General features: G+C 40.2%; 1 protein-coding gene across 2 annotated transcripts in view; it reads right to left on the reverse strand.

Annotated features, from left to right (window-relative positions):
* Nucleotides 1-25798, reverse strand: part of RUSC2 (RUN and SH3 domain containing 2) — a 71385-nt gene that overhangs the window by 44867 nt on the left and 720 nt on the right. The gene's annotated exons all lie outside the window — the stretch shown is intronic.

Consider the following 25798-nt stretch of genomic DNA (forward strand, 5'->3'; position numbering starts at 1 on the left):
GTGCTAACATTATAAGAAAAAGATATCTGAAACAAAGAATGGTTAGGCTGGTCCTTAATTGAGTTGCTTAGAGTTTTTAGCAGGTAGATCAAATCCCTTGAAAATTTATTTGGCCAGAGTTCTTCCTAGATGGCACAACAGGATAGAAACACCAAGAAACCAGCCCTCATCTTTCTGGCCTGGAGCCAGGGCCCAGAACATCTTTCCATCTTTGGCCCTCAAGGCCTACAGATTGGAGTCCCAGGGACCTTGCACTTTGACTACAGTCTCTGGAACTCTGCCTCTCCCACTTGTCTCCCTGAAAGGCAGCTCCTAACACAGATTTCATCTTGCCCTATTAGGCAGACAGGGATGTGAGAAGGTTGACAGCTGGACAGCTGATGTAAATAACCTACTAAGGAGCCATGTGCACAGCAGACTGCTGTGGAATGATAAAAATGTACCACACATCAGGTAGGAATGCTGAAGTGCAAAGAAAGCAGCCAAGCAGCTAAGTGCACAGTAACAGTGACGCCATCATCTTCTTGCCTGTGGCTGACTCATAATCTCATCAGTGACACAACATATCATTATCTTCAGGAGCCAAGGTGCTGGCAAGAAGGTAAGCAAGATGAGTGAGCCACTCATTCAATACATTTTTTTCCTGTCATTCAAGGCTTATCTACCTGGTAATCAGAACAACAATGCAGCCTCAGAAACAACCAGATTTGATCACTAGAGATACGGGGTTTGATGTCAATCCATCTAGAAGCTACCCATGCCTAGGATAGTGGCAGGATGCCCAAGGGACGGGAACACTGCTTTCATTCTTGGCTCTTTCTGACTTGCTGGGTCATCTGGGGGCAGGGCACCTGTCTTCTCAAAGGTAAAGGAGCTAACTGTATCCATCTTCTGGTGTTGTAGCAAGGAAAAATATTCAAAAAATTAAAATAATAAGTGGCAACAAATGTAAATGCTGTAAATTTTTGGACCAAAGTATTTTTTTTTAAGATTTTACTTATTTATTTGACAGAGAGAGAGAGTGAGAGAGCACAAGCAGGGGGAGCAGCAGAGGGAGAGGGAGAAGCAGGCTCCCCGCCAAGCAAGGAGCCTAACGTGGGGTTTGATCCTAGGACCCTGGGATCATGACCTGAGCCGAAGGCAGACACCTAATGGACTGAGCCACCCAGTTGCCCCAAGGACCAAAGTATTTTAGAAATATAATTGTCATTCATGCATATAGGGGAGCCCTGGCCTTTCAGGTTTTCCTTCTTCTAGGTCATGGTGGCCATGTTGGGAAGTTGCAGTTCCTTTCCTCAGGCCTTCTGGTTTGGGAAACAGTTGAAATAGGAATCTGCTTACCTAGACATAAGGTATTAATTTCCACTAATGTGTAATAGAGAAAGTAAAAACATGCAAGCAGAAAGAGACACCTCCACTCACCCACTTGCTCCATCTACAAATCTAATTCTCCCCAAGGCCTAAGCCCAGGCCACTGATCTAAGGCTTGTATCCTATTGATATAGCATTTAGCAGCAGGACTTACCAACTGGACTTAGCCTAAACGCCTGAGAAAGCAACATTAATGAAAGGATGTATTCCACTGCTCAGTTAGAACAATGGCAACACTGTGTTCTACACCCAACACAAGTCTTCACTCTTTCTAGCCCAGCAATCCCTCACTATGGGGTTAGTTTGCCAGGTCTCCAGAGCTCATGGAAAGGAGAAAGAGAAATCTATTCTTCATTGATGCTGACACCTCTTTTTCTGCAAGTGTCTACACTGGGGATTCAAAACAGATGTTCTGATATCCTGCAGCCTCTGGTGAGACCCACCCTCTTTGTAGCAAACTCTATCTGTAAATACGTAAAGGGCCAAATAGGAAATACTTAGGCTTCATGGGCCACATGTGTGTGTGTGTGTGTGTTTTACAACTCTTTAAAAATGTAAAAACCATTTTCAGTTTGTGGGCCATTATAAAATCACCCTGGCGTGGGCCATAATTTGCTGACTCTAGACCTTAAAGGCCCCTCTATTCAAGGTCTGGAACTCAGAATTCTGACTCTGCTGGGCCTGCCTGGAGACCCTCTTTCCTCTTCCTGCGAGGCTGATGCGCATATTTTGGAGGCAACTCCCCTCTAAGGAGCCACTGAGGAATGTGAAGGAAGAATTCTAAGGTTATTTGTATTGGAGCTAACAGACAGGCTAATTCCCCTCATATAAAAAACATCTGTGGAATTTAGCATATTGCATTATCATTCTGGAGTGCAGACTGAGCCATAAACAGTCTTATCTTTCTATTTCTGCTTAATAATACTATACCATGCCTCTGCAAGGCTTTTTGTTTGTTTGTTTGGGTCCCCGCCCCCCCCCCCCCCCCCCCCCCCCCCCCCCGCCGGCTCCCAGGTTCCAAACCCACACTTGAATTGGCTCAGGTCCCAAGTCCTTCTCCTCCCCATCTCTTCCACTTCTATATGTGGCATGGTTGTGGATAGCAAGGAAACTATCAACAGTCCGAAAGGTTTGGACATGGTAAATATGGATGAGAGGTGTGGGGTGGGGGGAATGATGAGCTTATTTTGGGCAAAGACTTAGGGCTGACTGTGAATCTAGGCTCTATCACAGTTACAGGTTTTATAAAACTGGATCAAGGGCGCTCGGGTGGCTCAGTCGGTTAAGGATCAGCCTTCAGCTCCAGGTCGAGATCCCAGGGTCCTGGGATCAAGTCCCACATCGGGCTCCCTGCTCAGTGGGGGGCCTGCTTCTCCCTCTGCCTGCCTCTCTCTGTGTCTCTCATGAATAAATAAATAAAATCTTAAAAAAAAAAAAAGAAAGAGGGCTCTGGGTGGCTCAGTTGGTTAAGCGACTGCCTTCGGCTCAGGTCATGATCCTGGAGTCCCGGGATCGAGTCCCACATCGGGCTTCCTGCTCGGCGGGGAGTCTGCTTCTCCCTCTGACCCTCTTCCCTCTTGTGCTTTCTATCTCTCATTCTCTCTCTCTCTCAAATAAATAAATAAAATCTTTAAAAAAAAAAAAAAAGAAAGAAAACTGGATCAAACTGCTATAGAAGCAACCTAAGAACAGTGTGCACTGGGTCAGGAATATTAAGAGTTATACCTCCCCACATACCACGGATTAGGAAGAAGTCAATGACTTACAGCTAAAGGCTAACACTTATCTCTAATCTTCACAATGAGCTTGCAAAGTAGCTATGATTTTTTTTTCCTAAAGATTTTATTTACTTATTTGAGAGACAGAGTGAGCAAGAGAGAGCATGAGCAGGGAGGAGAGGGAGAAGCAGCCTCCCTGTTAGCAGCGAGCCTGACATGGGGCTCGATCCCAGGACCCAGAGATCATGACCTGAGCCAAAGGCAGATGCTTAACTGACCGAGCCACCCAAGCACCCCAACAAAGTGGCTATTATTATCCATATTCTGCAGTTGAAGAAACCGAGACTCTTGCAGAGATAACTTTATCCAAGATCACAGAGCTAGAAAGTAGAGGAGTTGGGCTTGGAATTCTTATCAGACTCACTCCAAAGCCCTTGCTTTTTCTATTGTAATACACTACTAATATACTTGGTGGAGAAGAACAATAAGCAAATGTCTTCATTTGGGTCCTGTTTAGATTTTGTTCTAAAGAGCAGCAATCTGCTGGTCTGTTCTTTTCTTTTTCTTAAAATATTTATTTATTTAAGTTATCTTAAAATCTTATACCCAGTGTGGGACTTAAACTTACAACCCTGAGACCAAGAGTCTCATGCTCCTCTGAATAAGGCAGCCAGGGATCCTGGCCGGTTCTTTTCTATAGTATAGTCTTTACTGTATGTGGGGCTTAAACTTACAACCCCGAGACCAAGAGTCTCATGCTCCTCCGAATGAGGCAGCCAGGGATCCTGGCCAGTTCTTTTCCTATAGTCTGAATATTAATGAATGACAAGGTGCTTAAAATCACAAGCATGACAATTTTGTGTGATAGTGATTCAGATCCAATCAACAGAGCTATATTCACATTTAAGCTGGGGCCTTATCTGAGCTAACACTTGTTTATTCTTTAACAAGAATAAACAGGATTTTACTGTGTTAATTCTTTGCCTAGTTGCCAAATAAATCTCTTTTCAATAGTGGTATATGTATATCTTTGTGTAATAATCAATGTTACTTTGTAATCAATTTGGCTGAATTGAATTGTACTTCCCACCTTCCTAGGCCCCACATTGTTAATTGCCAATCAAACATCTATTCTCTCTTTCTCTCTCAAATTAACAGAAGCCTGATATTCAGCTGGGTATAATGTTTTCCAACTAAAATTCTACTTCCCTTGGAGGCAGGAGTGACCGTTTGACTAAGTTATGGTATAAGTGTTGTGAGAATTCTGGGTCATCTCTTTCTGATGAACAGGGTGCCTCCTTCTTCCTCCCTTCCTGCATCCTGATGCTAGGTAATGGTTAGAACTACAGCAGCCATCTTGAACCACAAAGATGGCCCAGGTGTATCAGAGCAAAAAACCACAAGGGGCCTGAATCTCTCATTTAGACTATGTAGCTGCCACACGAGCCCAGGACTGTCTACCTCTGCATTTTTGTTGTTGCTGTTGAAAAATAAACTCTGGTATTATTTAAGTCCTTAGGTTTGGGTTTCTGTTGCTCCTGTCTATTTCCACTTTATACATCCTACCACATCCTAATAACCACCAAGTCTTAATTCAATCCACCCAAGACCAAGCCATACCTATCACTTATTTGAACTCCTACATCAACCTCTAACCTGATCTCCCTTTCTAGCACCATCCTTTGAGAAAGAAGACTATATCACCCTTTTGCTTAAAACCCTTCAAAGATTTTCCATAAAATCCAAATTCCGTGCTCTGCCCTTTATAACTTACCTCTCTGGTCTCATCTTTTGCCATTCCTACCCTGCCTTGTAGTAATACCTTCACCTCTTTACTGATTGGAACATGGCCCCTCCATTTGTCTGGCCAACTCTTAATCACCCTCCAGGTTTTCAGCTGAAACTTCACAAGTTTAACAGCTCTTCCTAGACCACATTACATGCCCTGATTATGTGCTCCTGAAGCACCTTGAACTTCTCTGTACTGTGTTTTATAATTGTTTATTTAGTCTGTAACACTAGACAGGCAAGCTCCATGGGACAGAAACCTTGTCTATCATTATTTATTATTATATCCCCAGACACTAGGACAGAATCTGGCATACATAAATCTTTTTTGAATGAATGAATGAAATTTCAAGAGGGTATCAGAATTTGAAATAAGTATTCTCTTTAGTCTACTTCTAGGAAATAAATTTAAAAGAAATAACATGAGGGGCACCGGGGTGGCTCAGTCGTTAAGCGTCTGCCTTTGCTCAGGTCATGGCCCCAAGGTCCTGGGATTGAGCCCACTTCGGGCTCCCTGCTCGGCAGGAAGCCCGCTTCTCCCTCTCCCACTCCCCCTGCTTGTGTTCCCTCTCTCGCTGTGTCTCTCTCTGTCAAATAAATAAATAAAATCTTAAAAAAAAAAGAAAAGAACATGAGGGGTGTGGGAGGGATGGGATGGCTGGGTGATGGACATTGGGGAGGTTATGTGCTATGGTGAGCACTGTGAATTGTGTAGGACTGATGAATCACAGACCCGAACCCCCGAAACAAATAATACATTATATGTTTTTTTTTTTAATTTTTTAAAGATTTTATTTATTTATTCATGAGAGACAGAGAGAGAGAGAGGCAGAGGCAGAGGGAGAAGCAGGTTCCCCGCCGAGCAGGGAGCCCGATGCGGGACTCGATCCCAGGACCCTGGGATCATGACCTGAGCCGAAGGCAGACGCTTAACCGACTGAGCTACCCAGGCATCCCAATACATTATATGTTAATTAAAAAATATAAATAAAAAAATAAAATATGCCCTCACTGGAAAAAAAAGAAATAACATGATAAAAGTACATGAAGATATATACATAAGGATGTTTGATGAAGCACCATTTATAGAAGTGAAAATTTAAAAAAAAATCCTAAATGCTCTTTCATTAGTGTATCGATTAAATTATGAGGTAGCCCATAATGAAACAGTCTACAAAACATTAAAAAAATTTTTTAGAATAGTTGTTGAGATGAAACTATGTGCATAATATAGTTTTTTTTCAGGATTTAAATTTTTTTTAACTTAAATTCAATTTAATTAACATACAGTGTATTATTAGTTTCAGAGGTAGAGTTCAGTGATTCATCAGTCTTACATAATACTCAGTGCTCATTACATCACGTGCCCTCCTTAATGCCCATCACCCAGTTACCCCATCACCCCACCCACTTTTCCTCCTGCAACCCTCAGTTTGTATCCTATAGTTAAGAATCTCTTATGGTTTGTCTCCCTCTCTGATTTCGTCTTATTTTATTTTTCCTTCCCTTCCCCTATGTTCCATGATAATAGTTTTTCATTAATTATATCATGATATAGTTTTTTAATAAAGTAATTTATAAGGTACCATTCATGGTGTGATCCCATTTTTATTTTAAAAACCCGTACACACATTTGGTTCTTTATCTGTATTTTGAGTTTTCTAGCAGTAAGTAGGTTGATGATTCTTTTAGGCCAATTAGGATCCTTATGGGCTGGAAGCTCTGGGCCTTCTGGACCATTATCATCATAGGAGACATGAGGGACCACCCATTTACAGCCCAAAAGAGGACAGACACCTCTATCAACAGTGCTTATGAAATGCCTAACACCTATTTCAGGGAAGAAGCAAAAACTACAGGCATGTTCTAGGGCAAATTATAATTCACTGAGAAAGCTATTCGTTATTTTGAAAGATTTAAGTTATATTCAAAGTTCTAAAATACCTTACATTAGCTTGAGAAAATTATGGAAATAAAAACAACTAATTAAGGTGAGAATATTCTTAAAACTTGTGCCTGCCCCTTTCATGAATAATTTGGTAAAATAACTAGTCACATCTGAAGAGGGGAAGTTTTCTTGTATTTTTATCTTGAATTACCTAGGACATTGGTTCACAGGTAGACATAAACTTGATGGTTACCTTTATAAGAGTTAAGAACACGGAGTTACATGAAGTACAAAGAACTATAAAGTAAAGAAGTGTATTATAAATAGTATATACATTTCCTCTTTCCTCCTTGGTTGCATGTTAAGGATAGAGACTGTCTTGCTCATCTCAGTAGTCACTTAACCTAGTATAGAGCCTGGCATGTGGCTTAAAATGTTCACTGAATTGAACTGAGGAACTGAATCTTCACCAAACTGGAAAACTTTTTTTTTCTAGAGCAGAATTTGGTTCATTACAGTGGTAGACATATTTACACACTAGTTCTAGTTCTTGTTGGGGTATGGGGTGCTGAGAGGATCAAGAGAGTAGTGGTTGGCTTCTGGAATGTGCAGGGCAAGTATGCCTAGGTATAATTCCTCTCCGGGAGTTCCCCTCACACCCAGCTCTGCACTCTCTCTACTGCTAGTGGGAGCTGAGGCGAGAGAACCAGAACAGAATGTTCCAGCCAGAATGACAGACCACACCCCCTCCTCTTTCTTCATCTCTCCCCACTTAACCTCACCAGTCTTCAACTCTGTTCTATGAGCTGCCTCCAGTGAGGCTGCTGAGCATCTAGGAAAGAATGCAGGATGTGTCTCAGAGTCCAGCACTAGCTGAGGAACAGTTTGTTTTTTCCTAAAAATGGGCAGTCTATAAAGTTATGTAAGACCCAGCTCTCTTTGCTGGGAGCTTTTCCAACTCCAGCTGGAGAGATTCCTCAAGCTATTTAGAGTTTCAGGAAAAGGGTTTGGAATTTCCTGATTGGCCAACCTATACTGAAGACATCTCCGGGCAGAGATGGGGAGGTTCCAGCCAGGAAAGCAGTAACTGAACTCCCACTGCCCCTCAGTTGTGGACCCACTGAGTTCTCCTGGAAACAGCCTGATCCATTTATAGTTAAAATCTCAGAACAAGGACAAGCCCCAGAGCCCAAATAGAATCAAGTCTTTGGGGCTCACTCAAAAGAGGCTGGGTCTGGGAAATCTAATAGCCTGACCTAGAAGCATACCAAGAGGGCTTTGCAAGGGCTTCCTTCCCTACTTTCAGCAGATGTATGGAGGAATTTGCTATTGGCTTGAAGAACCTCAGATGCCAAAGTCTTGCACAAGGACTTGGATGAATCAGTTAATAAACATTGACTGAATACCTATGAAGTGCCAGATACTGTATTATGTGAACAGAACAGACCTGGTACCTTCCTTCATGGAGCTTATAGTTCACCTAAGGAGACTAAACAAATAATTGAATAACTATGACCATATAAACTATGAAGTAGGCCTTTGGAATATGCCACATTCAAAGGAAAGATAGCTAATCCATAAAAGCCAGTTCTGTCCAGGGAGGCCAATTAGCATATTTGTAAATCAGGGATCAGTTTACATTGAATTGGGAACTGAAATGATCTGTATTTGAACTGAAAATTCTTGTCCTTGGAGGATCACTAGAATCTATCAATAACCTGCTCCCAGTTGAGCTCTACTTCTATTGACATTCATTTTGCTGGAGTTCGGTGCCCTATTTACTTCACACACTTTTATTTAAGCATAGGAACTCCCTTCAGCTAACAAACTACTGCCCATTACAGTGAAAAAATAGAACCCTGATTTCCAGCTACAGGCCATTCACTTTTATTTCTTTCTGGTCAACAGAGAGAGTTATTAAAAGGCCAGTATGTAATTCTGTTCTTAATTCTATAGCGTGGGGCAAGTTATTTGATCATCCTCAGCCTGAGTTTCTTCATGTATAAAATGGGGATAATAATACCTCTCTTACAAGGTGGTGGTGGGAATTAGAAAGAAGATACAGAAAACATCTAGTACAATGACTGGTATTTAGTGAGGGCTTGGTAAATGGCAACTATAATAAATGTTAATCAGGAATCTCTTTTTTTTTAATAGGTTTTATTTATTTATTTATTTGACAGAGAGAGACACAGCAAGAGAGGGAACACAAGCAGGGGGAGTGGGAGAGGGAGAAGCAGGCTTCACACCGAGCAGGGAGCCCAATGTGGGACTTGATCCCAGGACCCTGAGATTGGGACCCGAGCCGAAGGCAGACACCTAACGACTGAGCCAGCCAGGCGCCCCGCTAGTTTCTTGGTTTTAAACATTCACTTTTTACTTCCTCGTATAAAAGATAAAAACTAAGCAATTTCACACCCACCTTCCTCACAATTTCTAGGTAAATTAATATCAAGTGTTTACTGTGACTTGGTAGTATGTGGACCCTCACTATTACCATATAGTTAATAATACTTGCATCTCTTGGTTTAGTTTGCTATACAATTGCCCCTAATTCTTCCCAAATTATCTTGCAGAACAGTAAAAATCCCTCAATAGAATTTTCCAAATGGTCAAATACAGTTTGTTTGTTTTTTTCCTGGAAGATCCTCTTGGAACTTTCTGTTCTCCTGATGCATTCCGAACGGACTCCTTTCTGCATTTACGACACACTATCATGCTAGGCTTCCCTTTACCATCATCCTAGGAATTTCCTTTGCCTCTCTCTTATGTTAGTTGCCCTCGATTCTAGATCTTTTTCTTTCTTTTGTTTTCTCTCTCATTTTGCTGGAGCATATACTTTAGTAGCGTCCTAAAAAATGATACACAGAAGGAACATTTTTGAAATGAATGTCTGAAAATATATAGTTTAAACTTTCACACACAAAAAAAACCTTTCACAGATGATAATTTGGTTGTGCATAAAATCCTAGGCTAAAAATCAATTCTTCTGGGGCACCTGGATGGCTCGGTCAGTTAAGTGTCTGACTCTTGATCTCAGCTCAGGTCTTGATCTTGGGGTCATGAGTTCAAGCTCCATGTTGGGCTCCACACTGGGCGTGGAGCCTACTTAAAAAAAAAAAAAAGAAAGAAAGAAAAGAAATCAATTCTCAGAAATTTGAAAGAATTGCTCCATTGCTTGCTAATTAGATTCCATTATTGTTCTGCCCAATGCCATTCCGATTCCTGATATTTGTATATAACTTTTTTTTTCTTTTTTAAAGAAGAGTTTTGGAATTTCTCCATTATCTCCAGTGTTCCAAATTTTGATGATGAGGTACCCTTGGGTATGTTATTTCTATTTATTGTACTGGGCACACAGTGGGCCCTTTTAATTTGGAGACTCAATGTTCTTCAGTTCTGGGAAATGTCTTCCTTCCTTCCTTCCTCCCTCCCTCCCTCCCGCTCTCTCTCCTTCCTTTCTTCCTTCCCTTTCCTCCTTTTCCCCCTAATTTCCTCCCCACTGATGTTGAAGATTTAGAAAGGAGAGGGATTAAATGATAAGCAATATCCTGAGAAGCAGTAGTAGCTCCACAATTTCTATATAGGTTGAACCTGGGATCAGCAAACAGATCAGAAGGGGTGGGTAGGAGTGGAGTGGCATTAGGGAATTGTCTTGAAGTTCCATTTATATAGCAATCACACTGTTTTTACTCAGGATACAGATTTATTTGGGGTAGCTTAAAAAGTGTATCATTTAGGTATGATACTCTGTGCTGAATGGACATAAAAAATAATCTCAAAACAGCTTAAACAATAAAGGAAATTTATTAGTCATACCTATCAAGAAGACCAGAGGTAGAGTTATTGTGGGGATAGTTAATTCAGAGCCTCAGCATGTCATTCAGATATTTTATTAGGTGACAGGATGGCTATCACCATCTCAACCATTACATCCAGCTATGTTAACATTCAGAGGCCAGTGGGGAGGAAGGTGGATAAACTCTCCTAAATAAACTCTGTTTGGTTTCAGTGGGAAAACAGTTGTTGGGCAGCTGACCAATTGCAAATATTTCAGGGTACTATAATGGCTGAAAAAATAACATAGGAGGATATGCAATCCAGTGAACCAGGGAGGAATTAGCCTTTGTTGAGAGCTGGGATATTTCCCCATTCCAACTAGTGAAGAGAGGATCACAGTAGACATATTTGCAGATTGGTAGTAGAAAGTGAGAGGGTTTGTGTTCTAAGTCTTCTTCTTTCTTTCTGAAGTGCATGAGTCAAAGTCATCAACAGAGTGCATGGAGGGAAAAAAGGAGGGTCAGGAGCTGCAGAAGGTAGTGAAAGTATAAAATATTCGTTATAAAGACTGGAGGAATAACTTTGTTAGAAAAATAAAGTAAGATTGCTGGCCAACATAATTTTGGTGATGATGAATTTAAGGTGATACTAAATCTGCTGGGCTGTACAATTTTCTCCAGCACTGGGTAGCTGTTTCATTACAGACAGAGGGAAGGTGAGGGGTTATGTTCTTTCAGGGTTAGGGTTTTACTAGATGAATATATTTTTAAAAGAATGATTACAATATGAATGAAGTTAAAGGGCTACCACTGAGGGTACTTCAACAAGTGAATGGAATGCACTAAGCCATAAACCATAATGCCTCAATAGCAACATGGAAAAATGCTTAGGAAATAATGTTATTTAAAAGAAAGTAGAATACAAAATAATTTTAATGCTATAATTACATTCCTACAAACTTTATATATGCATGTAAACAGAAAGGATAGGCAGATGGGATTACAGGTGATTTATATTTATTTTATTATTGTTTTATTTTTAAATTGTTTTTATATATTTATCTTATTTTTATAAATTCCTACTTATGCTTCACCTCATGCCAATTTGATTTATAGATCTTCTTTTTGTAAGGTCTTTATCTAGTCTACCAGTATTAACTGACCATTCTATCTTCTTTAAAACTTGTTTTATAGGGCCTCAGTCATTGGGTGTCTGCCTTCAGCTCAGGTCATGATGCCAGAGTCCTGGGATTGCATCCCCAACGGGGTTCCTGCTCCGCGGGAAGCCTGGTTCTCCCTCTCCCACTACCCGCTTGTGTTCCCTCTCTCTTTGTATCTCTGTCAAATAAGTAAATAAAATCTTTAAAAAAAATAAATAAAATAAAACTTGTTTTATAGGGCTAAAACCAAACTCATCCCGGAGCCAGGCTAGAATTTCTGTAGATGTTAATAAATTCATGGATCTTTGGTGAAAGCAAAAAATCCTTAGAAATTAGGCTTTAAGTCAGTTCAGTTACCATAATTCATTCATTACACATATATTTATTGAGCTTATACTATGTCAGACATTATGTTAGGCACATGAATATAAAACAGAAATCAGCCTAGGGAACAGGGAAGACCTTTGGCTCAAGCCTGACATTCGGACCTCAACCTTAGCCTTTTATTCTTATATACAAATGAATTTTTATATGTAAATTAGATATGTAAAATAGCTTTACTGACATATAATTAACATACCATAAAACTCACCTTTTAAAAATGTACAATTCAGTGGTTTTTAGTGTATTCATAGGGTTGTGCAACCATTACCACAATCTAATTTTGGAATATTTTCATCACCTTTAAAAGAAAGCTTATACCCATGGATCTTACATCCTACAATCTTACTGAACTCATTTATTAGTTATAATAGTTTTTTTGTGGATTCTTTAGGACTTCTATATACAAGATCATGACATTTGCCAACAGGAATAGTTCTACTTTTTCCTTTGTAATCTGGATACCTTTTATTTCTTTTTCTTGACGAATTGCTCTGGCTAAAACTTCCAGTACAATGTTGAAGTGGCAAGAACAGATACCTTCTCCTGTTCCTGATCTCATAAGGAAAGCTTTTAGTTGTCTTTTTCCATTAAGTACAATGTCAGCTGTGGGGTTTTTTGTAGATGTCCTTTATCAGCTTGAGGAAGTTCTTTTCTATTCCTAGTTTGTTGAATGTTGTTTTTTTTTTTAAAGATTTTATTTATTTATTTGAGAGAGAGACAGTGAGAGAGAGCATGAGAGGGGAGAGGGTCAAAGGGAGAAGCAGACTCCCCACTAAGCGGGGAGCCCAATGTGGGACTCGATCCCGGGACTCCAGGATCATGACCTGAGCTGAAGGCAGTCGCTTAACCAACTGAGCACCCACGTGCCCTGTTGAGTCTTTTTATCACGGACTTGTCAAATGGTTTGTCTGCATCTACTGAAATGATCATGTGATTCTTATCCTGCACAGTTTGTTTACGTAAACATTTAAAATATGCCAACATTATTATAATCCTCCTTTGGATTTCAGTCATTATTTTAAAAAAAATTTTAAGTAGGCTCCATGCCCAGCAGGGAGCCCAACATGGGGCTTGAAATCATGACCCTGAGATTAAGATCTGAGCTGAGACCAAGAGTCGGACATTTAACTGAGCCACCCAGGTGCCCCAATCATTTTTAATATATAAAGAACTTCAAAACCTAGGGGCGCCTGGCTGGCTCACTTGGTAGAGCATGCGACTCTTGATCTCAGGGTTGTGGTTTGAGCCCCATGTTGGGTGTATGGACTACTTAAAAAAATTTAAAAAAAATCAAAAACTGGATGAGAACAGGATGTCTTAAGATTTCTGAGAGATCCTGAATTCATACTTTTTTTTTTTATAAAGATTTTATTTATTCATTCATGAGAGACAGAGGGGGGGAGAGAGAGAGAGGAGCAGAGGGAGAAGCAGGCTCCCAAGGAGCAGGGAGCCCGATGCGGGACTCGATCCCAGGACCCTGGGATCATGACCTGAGCCGAAGGCAGACGCTTAACCATCTGAGCCACCAAGGCGCCCTGAGAGATCCTGGATTCAAAGACTATTCCTGCACTCACAAAGTTTACAGTTAGGTGTTAACTGTTATAATGAAGCCCCAGACAAGGCCAATGGAAGCACAGTGGAAATTGTACCTAAGTTTGTAAGGGGTGGTTAGGAAAGGTTTCAGAAAGGATGTCATATGAGTAGATTCTTAAAGGAGGAATAGAAATATTTGTATGGGTTAGGGGAAGGACTTCAGTCCGAACAAATAGAGAGTTCCTCTTATTATTCAGCCCTGAGAAAGAAGGAAATTTTGCCTTTTGTGACAACATGGATGGACCTTGAGGGCACTACACTTAGTGAAATAAGTCAGACAGAGAAAGACAAATACCATATGATTTCATTTACATGCAAAATCTAAACAAAACAAAAAAAAAAACAAGCTCTTAGATACAGAGAACAGATTGGTGGTTGTCAGAGGGAGGGTAGCACTGGGGGGTGGGAGAAATGAGTGAATGGAGTCAAAAGGTACAAATTTCCAGTTATAAAAGAAGTAAGTCACGGGGATGTAATGTAGAGCATGGCGAGTATAGTTAATACTATATTGCATATTCAAAAGTTGCTAAGACAATAAATCTTAAAAGTTCTCATCACAAGAAAAAAATTTTGTAACTATGTATGGTGATGGTTGTTACCTAGACTTATTGTGGTGGTCATTTCCAATTTATACAAATATTGAATCATTATGTTGTATACCTGAAACTAATATAAATGTTGTATGTCAATTATATCTCAATTAAAAAAATGTGGCTTTCAAGAACTGTTCAGTGGTATACTTCATTTTATACTTGTCTTTATTTTTTAGATTCTCCACAGTGAGCATATTCCCATCTATAATAAGAAAAAAAAATATTTTTCAGAAAATATTTTTAAACAAAAATAGACAGGATTTTGCTTTAAGTTTCAAAGGGAAAATGTCATAGTACCTTTCATCTTTCTCCATAAAAAGACATTTAAGTTTAAATATTTTCTACGTTAAAGTGTGGGCAGCTAATAGCATCTCCTTAGAACGATTCTCCACAAACCCTTCATCTTGAATGAGTGAGAGATTTATAATCCTAATCTCTAAAGGAAGAAAATCCAATGTGGAAATGTTATGCCCCAAATAACAGTCTTAGACAGTGGCACTATTTCCTTCAATTCTTGGGTCCTGTATATGGGGCTCTCCCCCTGCACTTCCTATCCTCTAACAAAAGTTTTTACATTGCTCAACTCTGAGAACCACTGATTAAAAGGCTGAGATTAGAGTGTGGATCTAGTAGTAGTTCTACTCAAAGTGTGGTTGATGGACCAGTAGAATCAGCTTCATCTGGGAATTTATTAGAAAGGTAAATACTGGGACACCTGGGTGGCTCAGTCTGCCTTCTCCTTGCTCAGCAGTGAGCCTGCTTCTCCCTTTCCCACTCTCCCTGCTTGTGCTCTCTCTTTCTGACAAATAAATAAATAAAGTCTTAAAAAAAAAGAGAGAGAAAGAAAGAAAAGAAAGAAAAAAAAAGAAAAGAAAAAAGAAAAAAAAAGAAAGAAAGAAAGGTAAATACTTGTGCTCCAAGCTAGACATACTGAATCAGAATTTCAGGGGTGATCTAGGAGATTTTTATGCACCCTCAAGTTTGAAAAGCACATATCTAGAAAAAATTGGGCAAAGAGGCTAAGGGTACTCAAAAGGAAGGGGGTGCAGAGCTCCCCAATGTTCAATGTATATTTTTAAAGCATATACATTATTATAAAATAGTCTAAAGACAAAAGTTTTTATATACTATAAACAAGAAAGTATGGCTAGAAAAATTTTTCTTGGCTCTGGGCTAAAAAGGTCAACAAATTAGCAAAGGTTTAGATGAAAGGGTAAAAGGTATCTATAATTCATTCCTAGTTCCATGAAGTTTGTTAAACTAAGGCTATCAGTTTTATTTTATTTTTTTTAAGATTTTACTTATTGGGGCGCCTGGGTGGCTCAGTCGTTAAGTGTCTGCCTTCGGCTCAGGTCATGATCCCAGGGTCCTGGGATCGAGCCCCGCATCGGGCTCTCTGCTCCACAGAAAGCCTGCTTCTCCCTCTCCCACTCCCCCTGCTTGTGTTCCCTCTCTTGCTGTGTCTCTCTCTGTCAAATAAATAAATAAAATCTTAAAAAAATTTTACTTATTTATTTGCCAGAGAGAGGGAGAGCAAGAGTGAGAGAGAGCACACACAAGCAGGGGGAGCGGCAAGCAGAGGGAAAAGCAGACTCCCTGCTGAGCAAGGAGCCCTATGTGGGACAAGATCCCCCAGAACCGAAGGCAGAACTTAACCGACTGAGCCACCCAGGTGTCCCAAGGCTTTCAGTTTTACACAGGAATTTGGGAATGATAGGTATGCAGAACACATTTTGGTTATGTTTCTTTCAAACCGTGACTGGCTACTGGTGGGTGGTCAATTGAAGATGATGGGATCTCAAATTCAACCATTTATTTGAACCTCTTTCTACTTTGGAATCATGACTCAGCAGGAGAAACATCTTTATCGGTGACTTTCAAACTGCTTTATAGAGCTCCCTCAGGGGACTGTGAGAAAGGGAGATGAAGGGGATGGAGAGGAAAGGAGGGAGAGATGACCAGGTTAGACTCTATTTCCCCAACTCCTTGCCTTCAACCAAAACAGCTCAGATTTTATCTTTCTGTGTCCACTTTCTTGTGCAATATACTTGAACAAAGAACTCCCCTCTAAAAAAGTTTGAGATTCTCTACTACAGATCTTCCCAACACAAAGCCACAGCTGTCTTTTGTTCTCATGAGATCAATGATCCTTGTTAACTATCTATTACTACCACTTGGTTGTTAGAAAGGACTCACAAATGCATAATGAGGCAGGTGGTTCTGCTTCCCCGCCTCCCTTCTCCAAACACTAGCATTACGGTTGAATAAACTAATGATGTTGTAGATTGCTGTGTTGATGTCAAGCAAAGCACATTACATAAATCAGCCTATAAACTGAAATAAACACTACATTATCTAAGAAGTTAACTATAGCTTTAGGTATAAAGAAAAGATAATAATATTTTTTTATTTATTTTTAAAGCCTTTTATTTATTTATTTGACAGAGAGAGACAGCGAGAGAGGGAACACAAGCAGGGGGAGTGGGAGAAGGAGAAGCAGGCTTCCCGCGGAGCAGGGAGCCCGATGTGGGGCTCGATCCCAGGACCCTGGGATCATGACCTGAGCCCAAGGCAGATGCTTAACAACTGAGTCACCCAGGTGCCCTGAGAATAACATTTTAAAGACGTGGACTAGTTCTTGTACAACCAAGTAAGAGACATGATTCAAAATAGTCACCTTGAATGACTTAATTCATTACAGTAGTGCTCCTATTCAAAATATTTTTAAACTCCTGGGATGCCTGGGTGGCTCAATTGATTAAGCATCCAACCTCTGATCTCAGCTTGGGTCTTGATCTCAGAGTCCTGAGTTCGAGCCCTGAGTTGGGCTCCATGCTGGGTGTGGAGCCTACATCAAAAAAAAAAAAAAAATTCTAGAACTCTTATAAAAATTTTTAAAAAGTATGTATGTTTAAAAAAAAGTTGGGGGTGCCTGGCTGGCTCAGTTAGTAGAGTGTGTGACTCTTGATCTCAGGGTCTTGAGTTCATGCCCCAAGTTGGGTGTAGAGCCCCCTTAAAATAAAAATTAAAAAAAAAAATATATATATATATCAAAATATTTCTAGAACTCCTCTTTTGGAACTGCAAAAACCCACCTAGCCAACTCACAAAATTGTGAAACATAATCAATCATTGTTTTAAGGCACAAAGTTTTGGGGTGATTTGTTATACAGCAATATATAAGCGAGACAGAAAAGTATAAATCATTATGCTTTGGGGGATGTTGAAAGGAAATGATTAGCCTTACAGAAAAACTCTAGCTAGGCAGAACCCTGAGAGAATAGGTTGGTCTGGATAAAAAAAGCTCAGCTGTATCTTTTTTTTTTTTTAAGATTATTTGAGAGAGAGAGCGAGCTCACAAGCAGTGGGGAGAGGCAGAAGCAGGCTTCCCACAGAGCAGGGAGCCTGAAGTGGGGCTGGATCCCAGGACCCCGAGATCATGACCTGAGCCAAAGGCAGACGCTTAACTGACTGAGCCACCCAGGCGTCCCTAAAACTTGGTTGTATCCTTAAATAAATAGAATATAACACTTTAGGGAGCCTGGGTGGCTCAGTTGGTTAAGCAACTGCTTCCGGCCCAGGTCATGATCCTGGAGTCCCGGGATCGAGTCCCACATCAGGCTCCCTGCTCGGCGGGGAGTCTGCTTCTCCCTCTGACCCTCTTCCCTCTCGTGCTCTCTATCTCTCATTCTCTCTCTCTCAAATAAATAAATAAAATCTTTAAAAAAAAAAGACTATAACACTTTAAAAAACAAGGAAATAATATTTTGTAAGAGAACTCCATGATGAATGGGATCAGAAGTAGGTCCCCAACTTTCTCCTCTTGAGTTTTTGCTTTTTTTCCTTAGGGTCACCTGAACCCTATCTATTTTGACTTCAGGAATACTCTGCTTTCCTTTTTTCTTTACCTGAGCATGGATAAAAAATAACTTTCCATTTCTCCCTGAGAACACTAAATATAAGGCTACATTTTCTTTTTAAAAAGAGTTATACAAGAAAAGAAAGTACAAAAGTATAAAAACAGATAAACAAGTTAAATATAGATTTTAGGATACTAAGATAAGCAAGTTAAGTATAGAATTTGGATCCTAAGATAACTAAAGTCTAGTCAGAAGTTGGCTGGCCCTGTTTTTCTCTCTACCCAGTTATCAATCCACTGTCTTTGACTATAGGACCTCACACAAACCAAAAACACAGCAGATATTTCAAAGCTCAACGTCTTACTTCCGGGAGGAGATAAAAGACTATCCTATTAAATCAGGAGTTCTAGAGAACAGAGGATTTCTTCTTGAAGTATCAAAATTAATTTTTTTAGGTATTTTGGGGCACCTGGGTGGCTCAGATGGTTAAGCGTCTGCCTCAGCTCAGGTCATGATCCCAGGGTCCGGGGATCGAGCCCCACATCAGGCTCTGCAGGAAGCCTGCTTCTCCCTCTCCCGCTCCACCTGCTTGTGTTCTCTCTCTGGCTGTCTCTCTCTGTCAAATAAATAAAATCTTTTTTTTTTTTAAAGATTTTATTTATTTATTTGAGAGAGAGAGAATGAGAGATAGAGAGCACTAGAGGGAAGAGGGTCAGAGGGAGGAGCAGACTCCCCGCCGAGCAGGGAGCCCGATGTGGGACTCGATCCCGGGACTCCGGGATCATGACCTGAGCCGAAGGCAGTCGCTTAACCAACTGAGCCACCCAGGCGCCCCAAATAAATAAAATCTTAAAAAAAAAATTTTTTTTAGGGTGGGCACCTGGCTGGCTCAGTTGGAAGAGCATGCAACTCTTGATCTTGAGGTTGTGAGTTCAAGCCCTGTGTTGGGTATAAAGATTACTTAAAAAACAAAAAAAATTTTTTTGGGTATTTTTGTAAAACTCCTTTAAAAGTGTACTTTTACTGGGGCACCTGGGTGGGTCAGTTGGTTAAGTACCTGACAATTTGGCTCAGGTCATAATCTCAGGGTCATGGGATGGAGCCCCTTGTCAGGCTCCACGCTCTGCGTAGTCTGCTTCTCCCTCTCCCTGTGCTCCTCCCCCAGGTCACGTGCTCTCTCTCTCTCAAATAAATAAATAAAATCTAAAAAAAAAAAAAATTACATTTTTACTTATACACTTTGCTTTACATACAGTATATAGGTTATAATTTAATTTTTTCTTTTTATAAAAACTTTCTTAATGATTTACTGTGAACACTAATTAATATACTAGGCTAAAATACAGTTTTGTTCTCAGTGTCTATTAAGGACTTGCATACCAAATTATCAAACTTTTTTCTAGTCAATAGGCAAGAAAAAGAAATAGAAGGCATCTGAGTCTCTGTTTGCAGATGACCTGATCTTACAAGTAAAAAACCCTAAAGATTCCCCACAAAACTGTTAGAACTAATAAATTAATCTGGCAGAGTTGCAGGACACAAAATCAACACAAAAATCTGCTGTGTTTCTGTACAGCAGCAAAGAAAAATATGAAAAGGAAATTAAGAAAACAATCCCATTTATAATAACAACAAAAAGAGTAAAATACTTAGGAATAAGCTTAACCAAAGAGTTTTGTAAAAGACTTGGACACTAAAAACTATAAAACATTGCAGAAAGAAATGAAAGAAAACACAAATAAATGGAAAGATATCCTGTGTTCATGGACTGTAAGACTTAAAATAGCTAAGATGTCAAAACCTGCAATATGTGACAACATAAATAGACATTATGCTAAGTGAAATAAGCTAAGCATAGAAAGAAAAACATTACCTGATGTCACTTATATGAGGTATCTACAATAGCCAAATTAATGAATTGAAGAGTGAAATGGTGGTTGCCAGGGGCTGGAGGAGAGGGAAATGGGGAGTTGCTGTTCAATAGGCATAAAGTTTCAGTCAAGCAAGATGAATAAGCTCTAGAGATCTGCTATACAACAATGTACCTATAGTCAACAATATATTGTTAAGTGTTCTTTCCACATTAATAAAAAAAAATGTCAATACTACCCAAAGCAATCTGCAGATTCAATGCAATCATTTTCAAAATCCTAACAATGTTTTCACAGAAATAGAAAAATCCATCCTAAAATTCATTTGTAATCTCAAGGGATCCTGAATAGCAAAACAATCTTGAAACAGAAGAATAAAGTTGGAAAGCTCCCATTTCCTAATATCGAAACTTACTACAAAGCTACAGTAATCAAAAGAGTATGGTATTGGCATAAATACAGACATACAGACCAATGGAACAGAATAGAGAGCCCAGAAATAAACTCTGGCATATCTGGTCAAATGATTTTTGACAAGAATGCCAAGACTATTCAATGGGGGAAAGGACAGTCTTTTCAATAAATGGTGTTGGGAAAATTGATATCCACATGCAAAAGAACAAGGTTGGGCCTTTGTCTTATACTGTATACAAAAATTAACTCAAAATGGATCAAAGACTTAACCATAGGCATAAAACTATGAAAAACTTAGAAAAAACATAGGGGGAAAACTTCATGATGCTGAATTTGGCAATGATTTCTTATATATTGCACCAAAACCACAGGCAACAAAAGAAAAAATGGATAAACTGGATTTCACCAAAATTTAAAACTTTGTGCATCAAAGGACAATCAACAGAGTGAAAAGACAACCCACAGAACGGGAGAATATATTTGTATATCATATATCTGATAAGGGACTTCTATCCAGAATATATAAAGAACTCATATAACTCAATAATAAAAAGACATGTAACCCAATTAAAAAATGGGCAAAGATGGGGCACCTGGGTGGCTCAGACGGTTAAGCGTCTGCCTTCAGCTCAGGTCATGATCTCTAGGTCTTGGGATCAAGCCCCATGTCGGGCTCCCAGCTCAGCAGGGAGTCTGCTTCTTCCTCTCCTTCTGCCCCTCCCCCTGCTTGTGCTCTCTCTCTCTCTCTCTGTGTCTCTGTATCTCTCTCAAATGAATAACTAAAATCTTAAAAAAAAAATTTTTTTTTAAGAATCAGTTTAAAAAAAAGGGGCAAAGGATTTCAACAGACATTTCTCTAAAGAAATAAAAATAGCCAATAAGCCCATGAAAAGATGCTCAGCATCACTAGCCATTAAAGAAATGCAAATCAAAACCAACAATGAGATACTTCACATCCATTCATTTGACTGTTATAAAAACAAAACAAAAACAGAAAATACCAAGTGTTGGCAAAGATGTGGAAGAACTGGAACACTATATTGCTGGTGGGAAGGTAAAATGGTACGGCCTGTGGAAAACAATCGCTGGTTCCTCAAAAAAGTAAACATAAAATTACCATATAATCCAGAAATTCCATTTCTGGGTATATACCCAAAAGAATTACAAGCAGGAACTCAAATAGGTATTTGTACACTCATGTTCATAGCAGAATTATTCACAATAGCCAAAAGGTGGAAGCAACCCAAGTGTCCATTAACAAATGAATGAATAAACAAACAGAATGTGGTATATATATATCAATGACCACTATTCAGCCTTAAAAAGGAAGGAAATTCAGATACGAGCTGCAAAATGCATGAACCCTGAGGACATTATGTTAAATGAAATAAACCAGTCACAGACAAATATAATATGATTTAACTTAGTCAAATTCATAGAGTAATCATAGAGTAATCTAGAGTAGTCAAATTCATAGAGAAAGAAAGCAGAATGGTAGTTGCCAGGGGCTCTGGGGAAGAGGGAACAAGACTTATTGTTTAATGGGTATGTAGTTTCAGTTTGAGAAGGTGAAAGTTTTGTAGATGGATGGTGGTGATGGATGGATAACAATGTGAATATACTTAATGCCACTGAATTGTACACTTCAGAATGGTTAAAATTCCTCCAAAGAAAACATCCAGATGGCCAACAGACACACGAAAAGATGCTCAACATCACTCATCATCAGGGAAATGCAAACCAAAACCACAATGAGATATCACCTCACACCTGTCAGAATGGCTAAAATCAAAACACAAGAAACAACCAGTGTTGGTGAGGATGTGAAGAAAAAGGAACCCTCTTGCACTGTTGGTGGGAATGTAAACTGGTGTAGCCCACTATGGAAAACAATATGGAGTTTCCTCAAAAAATTAAAAGTAGAACTACCCTATGATCCAGTAATTGTACTACTGGGTATTTACTCCAAAAAATACAAAAACACTAATGTGATGGAATACATGCATTCCATGTTTACTGCAGGATTATTTACAGTAAAACTATGGAAGCAGCCCAAGTGTCCATCGATAAATGAATGGACAAAGAAGACGTGGTATATATATAATACAGAATATATATATTACAGGATATTATTCAGTCATAAAAAAGGATGAAATCTTGTCATTTGCAACAACATGGATAGAGCTAGAGAGTACAATGCTAAGCAAAATAAGTCAGTCAGAGAAAGGCAAATACCATACGATTTCAATCACATGTGGAAGTTAAGAAAAGAAACAAATGGGGGCACCTGAGTGGCTCAGTCCTTAAGCGTCTGCCTTCGGCTCAGGTCATGATCCCCAAGTCCTGGGATCGAGCCCCACATCAGGCTCCAGCCCCACATCGGGCTCCCTGCTCGGCGGGAAGCCTGCTTCTCCCTCTCCCGCTCCCCGTGCTTGTGTTCCCTCTCTCGCTGTCTCTCTGTCAGATAAATAAATAAAATCTTTAAAAAAAAATAAAATAAAAAAAAGAAAAGAAACAAATGAACAAAGGGAAAAAAGAGAGACAAACCAAGAAACAGACTTTTTTTGGGGGGGAGGAGCAGAGGGAGAGGAAGAGAGAATTTTTTTTTTAAAGATTTTATTTATTCATTTGAGAGAGAGATAGAGAGAGAGAGAGCAGGGGGGGAGGCAGAAACAGGCTCCCTGCTGAGCCAGGAGCCTGATTATGGGGCTCAATCCCAGGACCCTGGGATCATGGCCCCAGCCAAAGGCAGACACTTACCCATCTGAGCCACCCTGGTGTCCTAAGAGAGAGAATCTTAAGCAGACTCCATGCCCAGCACGGGGCCTGACATGGGGCTGGATCTCATAACCCTGAGGTCATGACCTGAGCCCAAATCATGAGCTGGACGCTAAACTGAGTGAGCGACCCAGGAGCCCCCAGACTCTTAACTATAGAGAACAAACTGATGGTTACCAGAGGGGAGGTGGGTGAGATATGGGATGGGAATTCAAAAGTATACTTATAATAATGTAAAAAATGATTAAAAAAGAATGGTTAAAATGGTAGATTTTATGTTATATATATGTTACCACAATTAAAAAAAGTTAATATGGTACAGGAGGTTCTGCTATGAGTTACACTTTTTTTGTTAGAATCTACCCCTGCCCCCCCAATCCCACTCTCATCCCCACTCTTGGCCATCTCTCTCAGAGCCATATTGATATCTGGCCACTCAAAATAATATGCTCATTTTGCATTTCAGACTCATTTGACAGGTATTATAATATATGCCAATGTCTGAGTGGGTGTTTTCTGGGTAACACAAACACTGATCAATCAGACTATCTCCACAGAGCTTGCCCTTACTCTAATGTGTCATGAGCCACTCCAGTCAAGTGACTTTTAATAGGGTGCTCAGTCATTGTGTATGAGTAACAGAAGAGAAGGGTGAGTTATGGTCCTAAGTTTGCAGAGAGAAAATGAGAACGCATAAGCCTTCCCACGAACTAGGGTTGCCAGATTTGGCAAACAAAAATACAGGACACCTTGCTGTTTATCTGAAATTCAAATTTAACTTGGCACCTTGTATTTTATCTGGCAACACTCTGAAGTACTGGAAGTTGAAGAGAAAATAAATAAAATAATCCAGAGTGTTCTGGGCTCACTGAGGTCTTACTTGTTAGGGAGTCTAGACCGGGAAAAGTAAAAAAGCTCCTTAATAATTGGTTCCACTTCCCCCACCAAAAAAAAAAAAAAAAAGTATTGGTCTCCACGCAATGCCCATGTGGACTCCATCTCAGGAGCCCCTCCCTGATTTGGGATTCTATGGTCCAAGACCTACTTTATAAAGACAGATCAGAGGGTGGGGAAAAAAGTGAAGAAGGATAAATCAAAGCTAGAAATGGGTGAGAACATACTCAGCTTCCTGTTAGGCAGGCCTGGCCTCAAAAAGGGACTTTCAACACTTAAAAAAATCAGAGGAAATCAGATTTTGACCTGGCTCAAAGTGGAAGAGAAACAAAGGTGGTAAGCATCCTATGGCACTTATAGCAGGAGGGGCACAGGTAACAGAATACAGGGATAGTGGTGGGCTCTCTCTTCCTTCCCCAAAGCCACATCACTGCCTCCTAAAAACTCCAATCATTATTTGTACTTACTAATACTCTGAGCCCCAGTTACAATAATGGCACTACTGGTCAGGCAACTACTTGTCAGCTTATCAACTCCTACAGCTTCCCAGCCACTGTTTCATCACTGCAATATCACCTACTTCCCCACAGAACCTGGGGTTCTGAGGTCTCTGAATCCTGTCTCACCTTCAGGAATCTGAGGTCTCTGAACCCTGTCTCACCTTCAGGAATCTGAATCTGTTCAGGTTACCCTCCTAAGAATCAACAAAAACAGGTTTCAGGCTGTTCTTTGAGAATGCCATCTTTAAAAGGCTCACATTCTCATTTATTACTGACACTGTTCACATAGTGGTAATCCCTATGTGACTCTGGTCTACTGAGATATAAATGGCCCAATACGGCCTGATCATATCACAGCCGTATTTATGAATCTTTGCTATCTATCACACTAGGCCTGCCTGGGATGCCTACCACTCCAGTCTCTGAGGGGTGTGGGTGGGGGTATCCAGGAGCTAAAGGGTAAAATCCATGAGGACTTTGATTCCTCAACCTGTCCTGAAACACCAGCTGACTGGCTACACTGAGTCAGCTTTAAAGGCTGTGGCTGACCTCCAGAATTCTTCCCCAGAGGGAGTAGTCTCTAGGGCAAGAGGAGCAGGTCACTTGGGCAAAGCTCTTTCAAGATTATCTGGGCAGCCCCTAAGGCACTTACCAATAAGAATTTCTGCAGCACCCCGCCCTGACTTTTTTTGTAAACAGAACATTAGCGGAAAACAGCTGATACATAGAAGGTCCTACCTGAATGAAATTAGATGCATGAATTGAAAGACTGAATATATTCAGTTTTAGCTCGCCATATGAGCATCACAAGTAACCCCCCAGATACTCTTCCTTTCTTCCCCCCTTCATGTAACTAGAGACAGCTTTCCCACCAAAGCACTGCCTCACACCTTCTACACTGGGCTCATTCACTCATTTATCCACCCATCAAATATTTACTGGGTGCAAACATGTGTCAGGTACTGTGCTCTGGCCGCTGGGATACAAATGAATAGTGTATAGTCTTTGCCTCCAGGACAGTCCCCTGTGTCTGCTGGGCCAGCCTGGCAGTCCCAAGCCAGCCCTGGGCACTGGATCACCATGCCCTTCGCAGCAGGTAAAGGTAGCGGCGGGGGACTGGCAAAATGTCAGACAAAACGTTTTCCTAAGGTAACAGTGAGAGAAAGATCCTATCCTGGCTCAGGCAGATACCAACTTGGGAACCAGG

The sequence above is a fragment of the Callorhinus ursinus genome, unplaced genomic scaffold, assembly GCF_003265705.2.
Source record: "Callorhinus ursinus isolate GAN/ISIS: 27379988/994484 unplaced genomic scaffold, GSC_fseal_2.0 scaffold42, whole genome shotgun sequence".
NCBI lineage: Eukaryota > Metazoa > Chordata > Mammalia > Carnivora > Otariidae > Callorhinus > Callorhinus ursinus.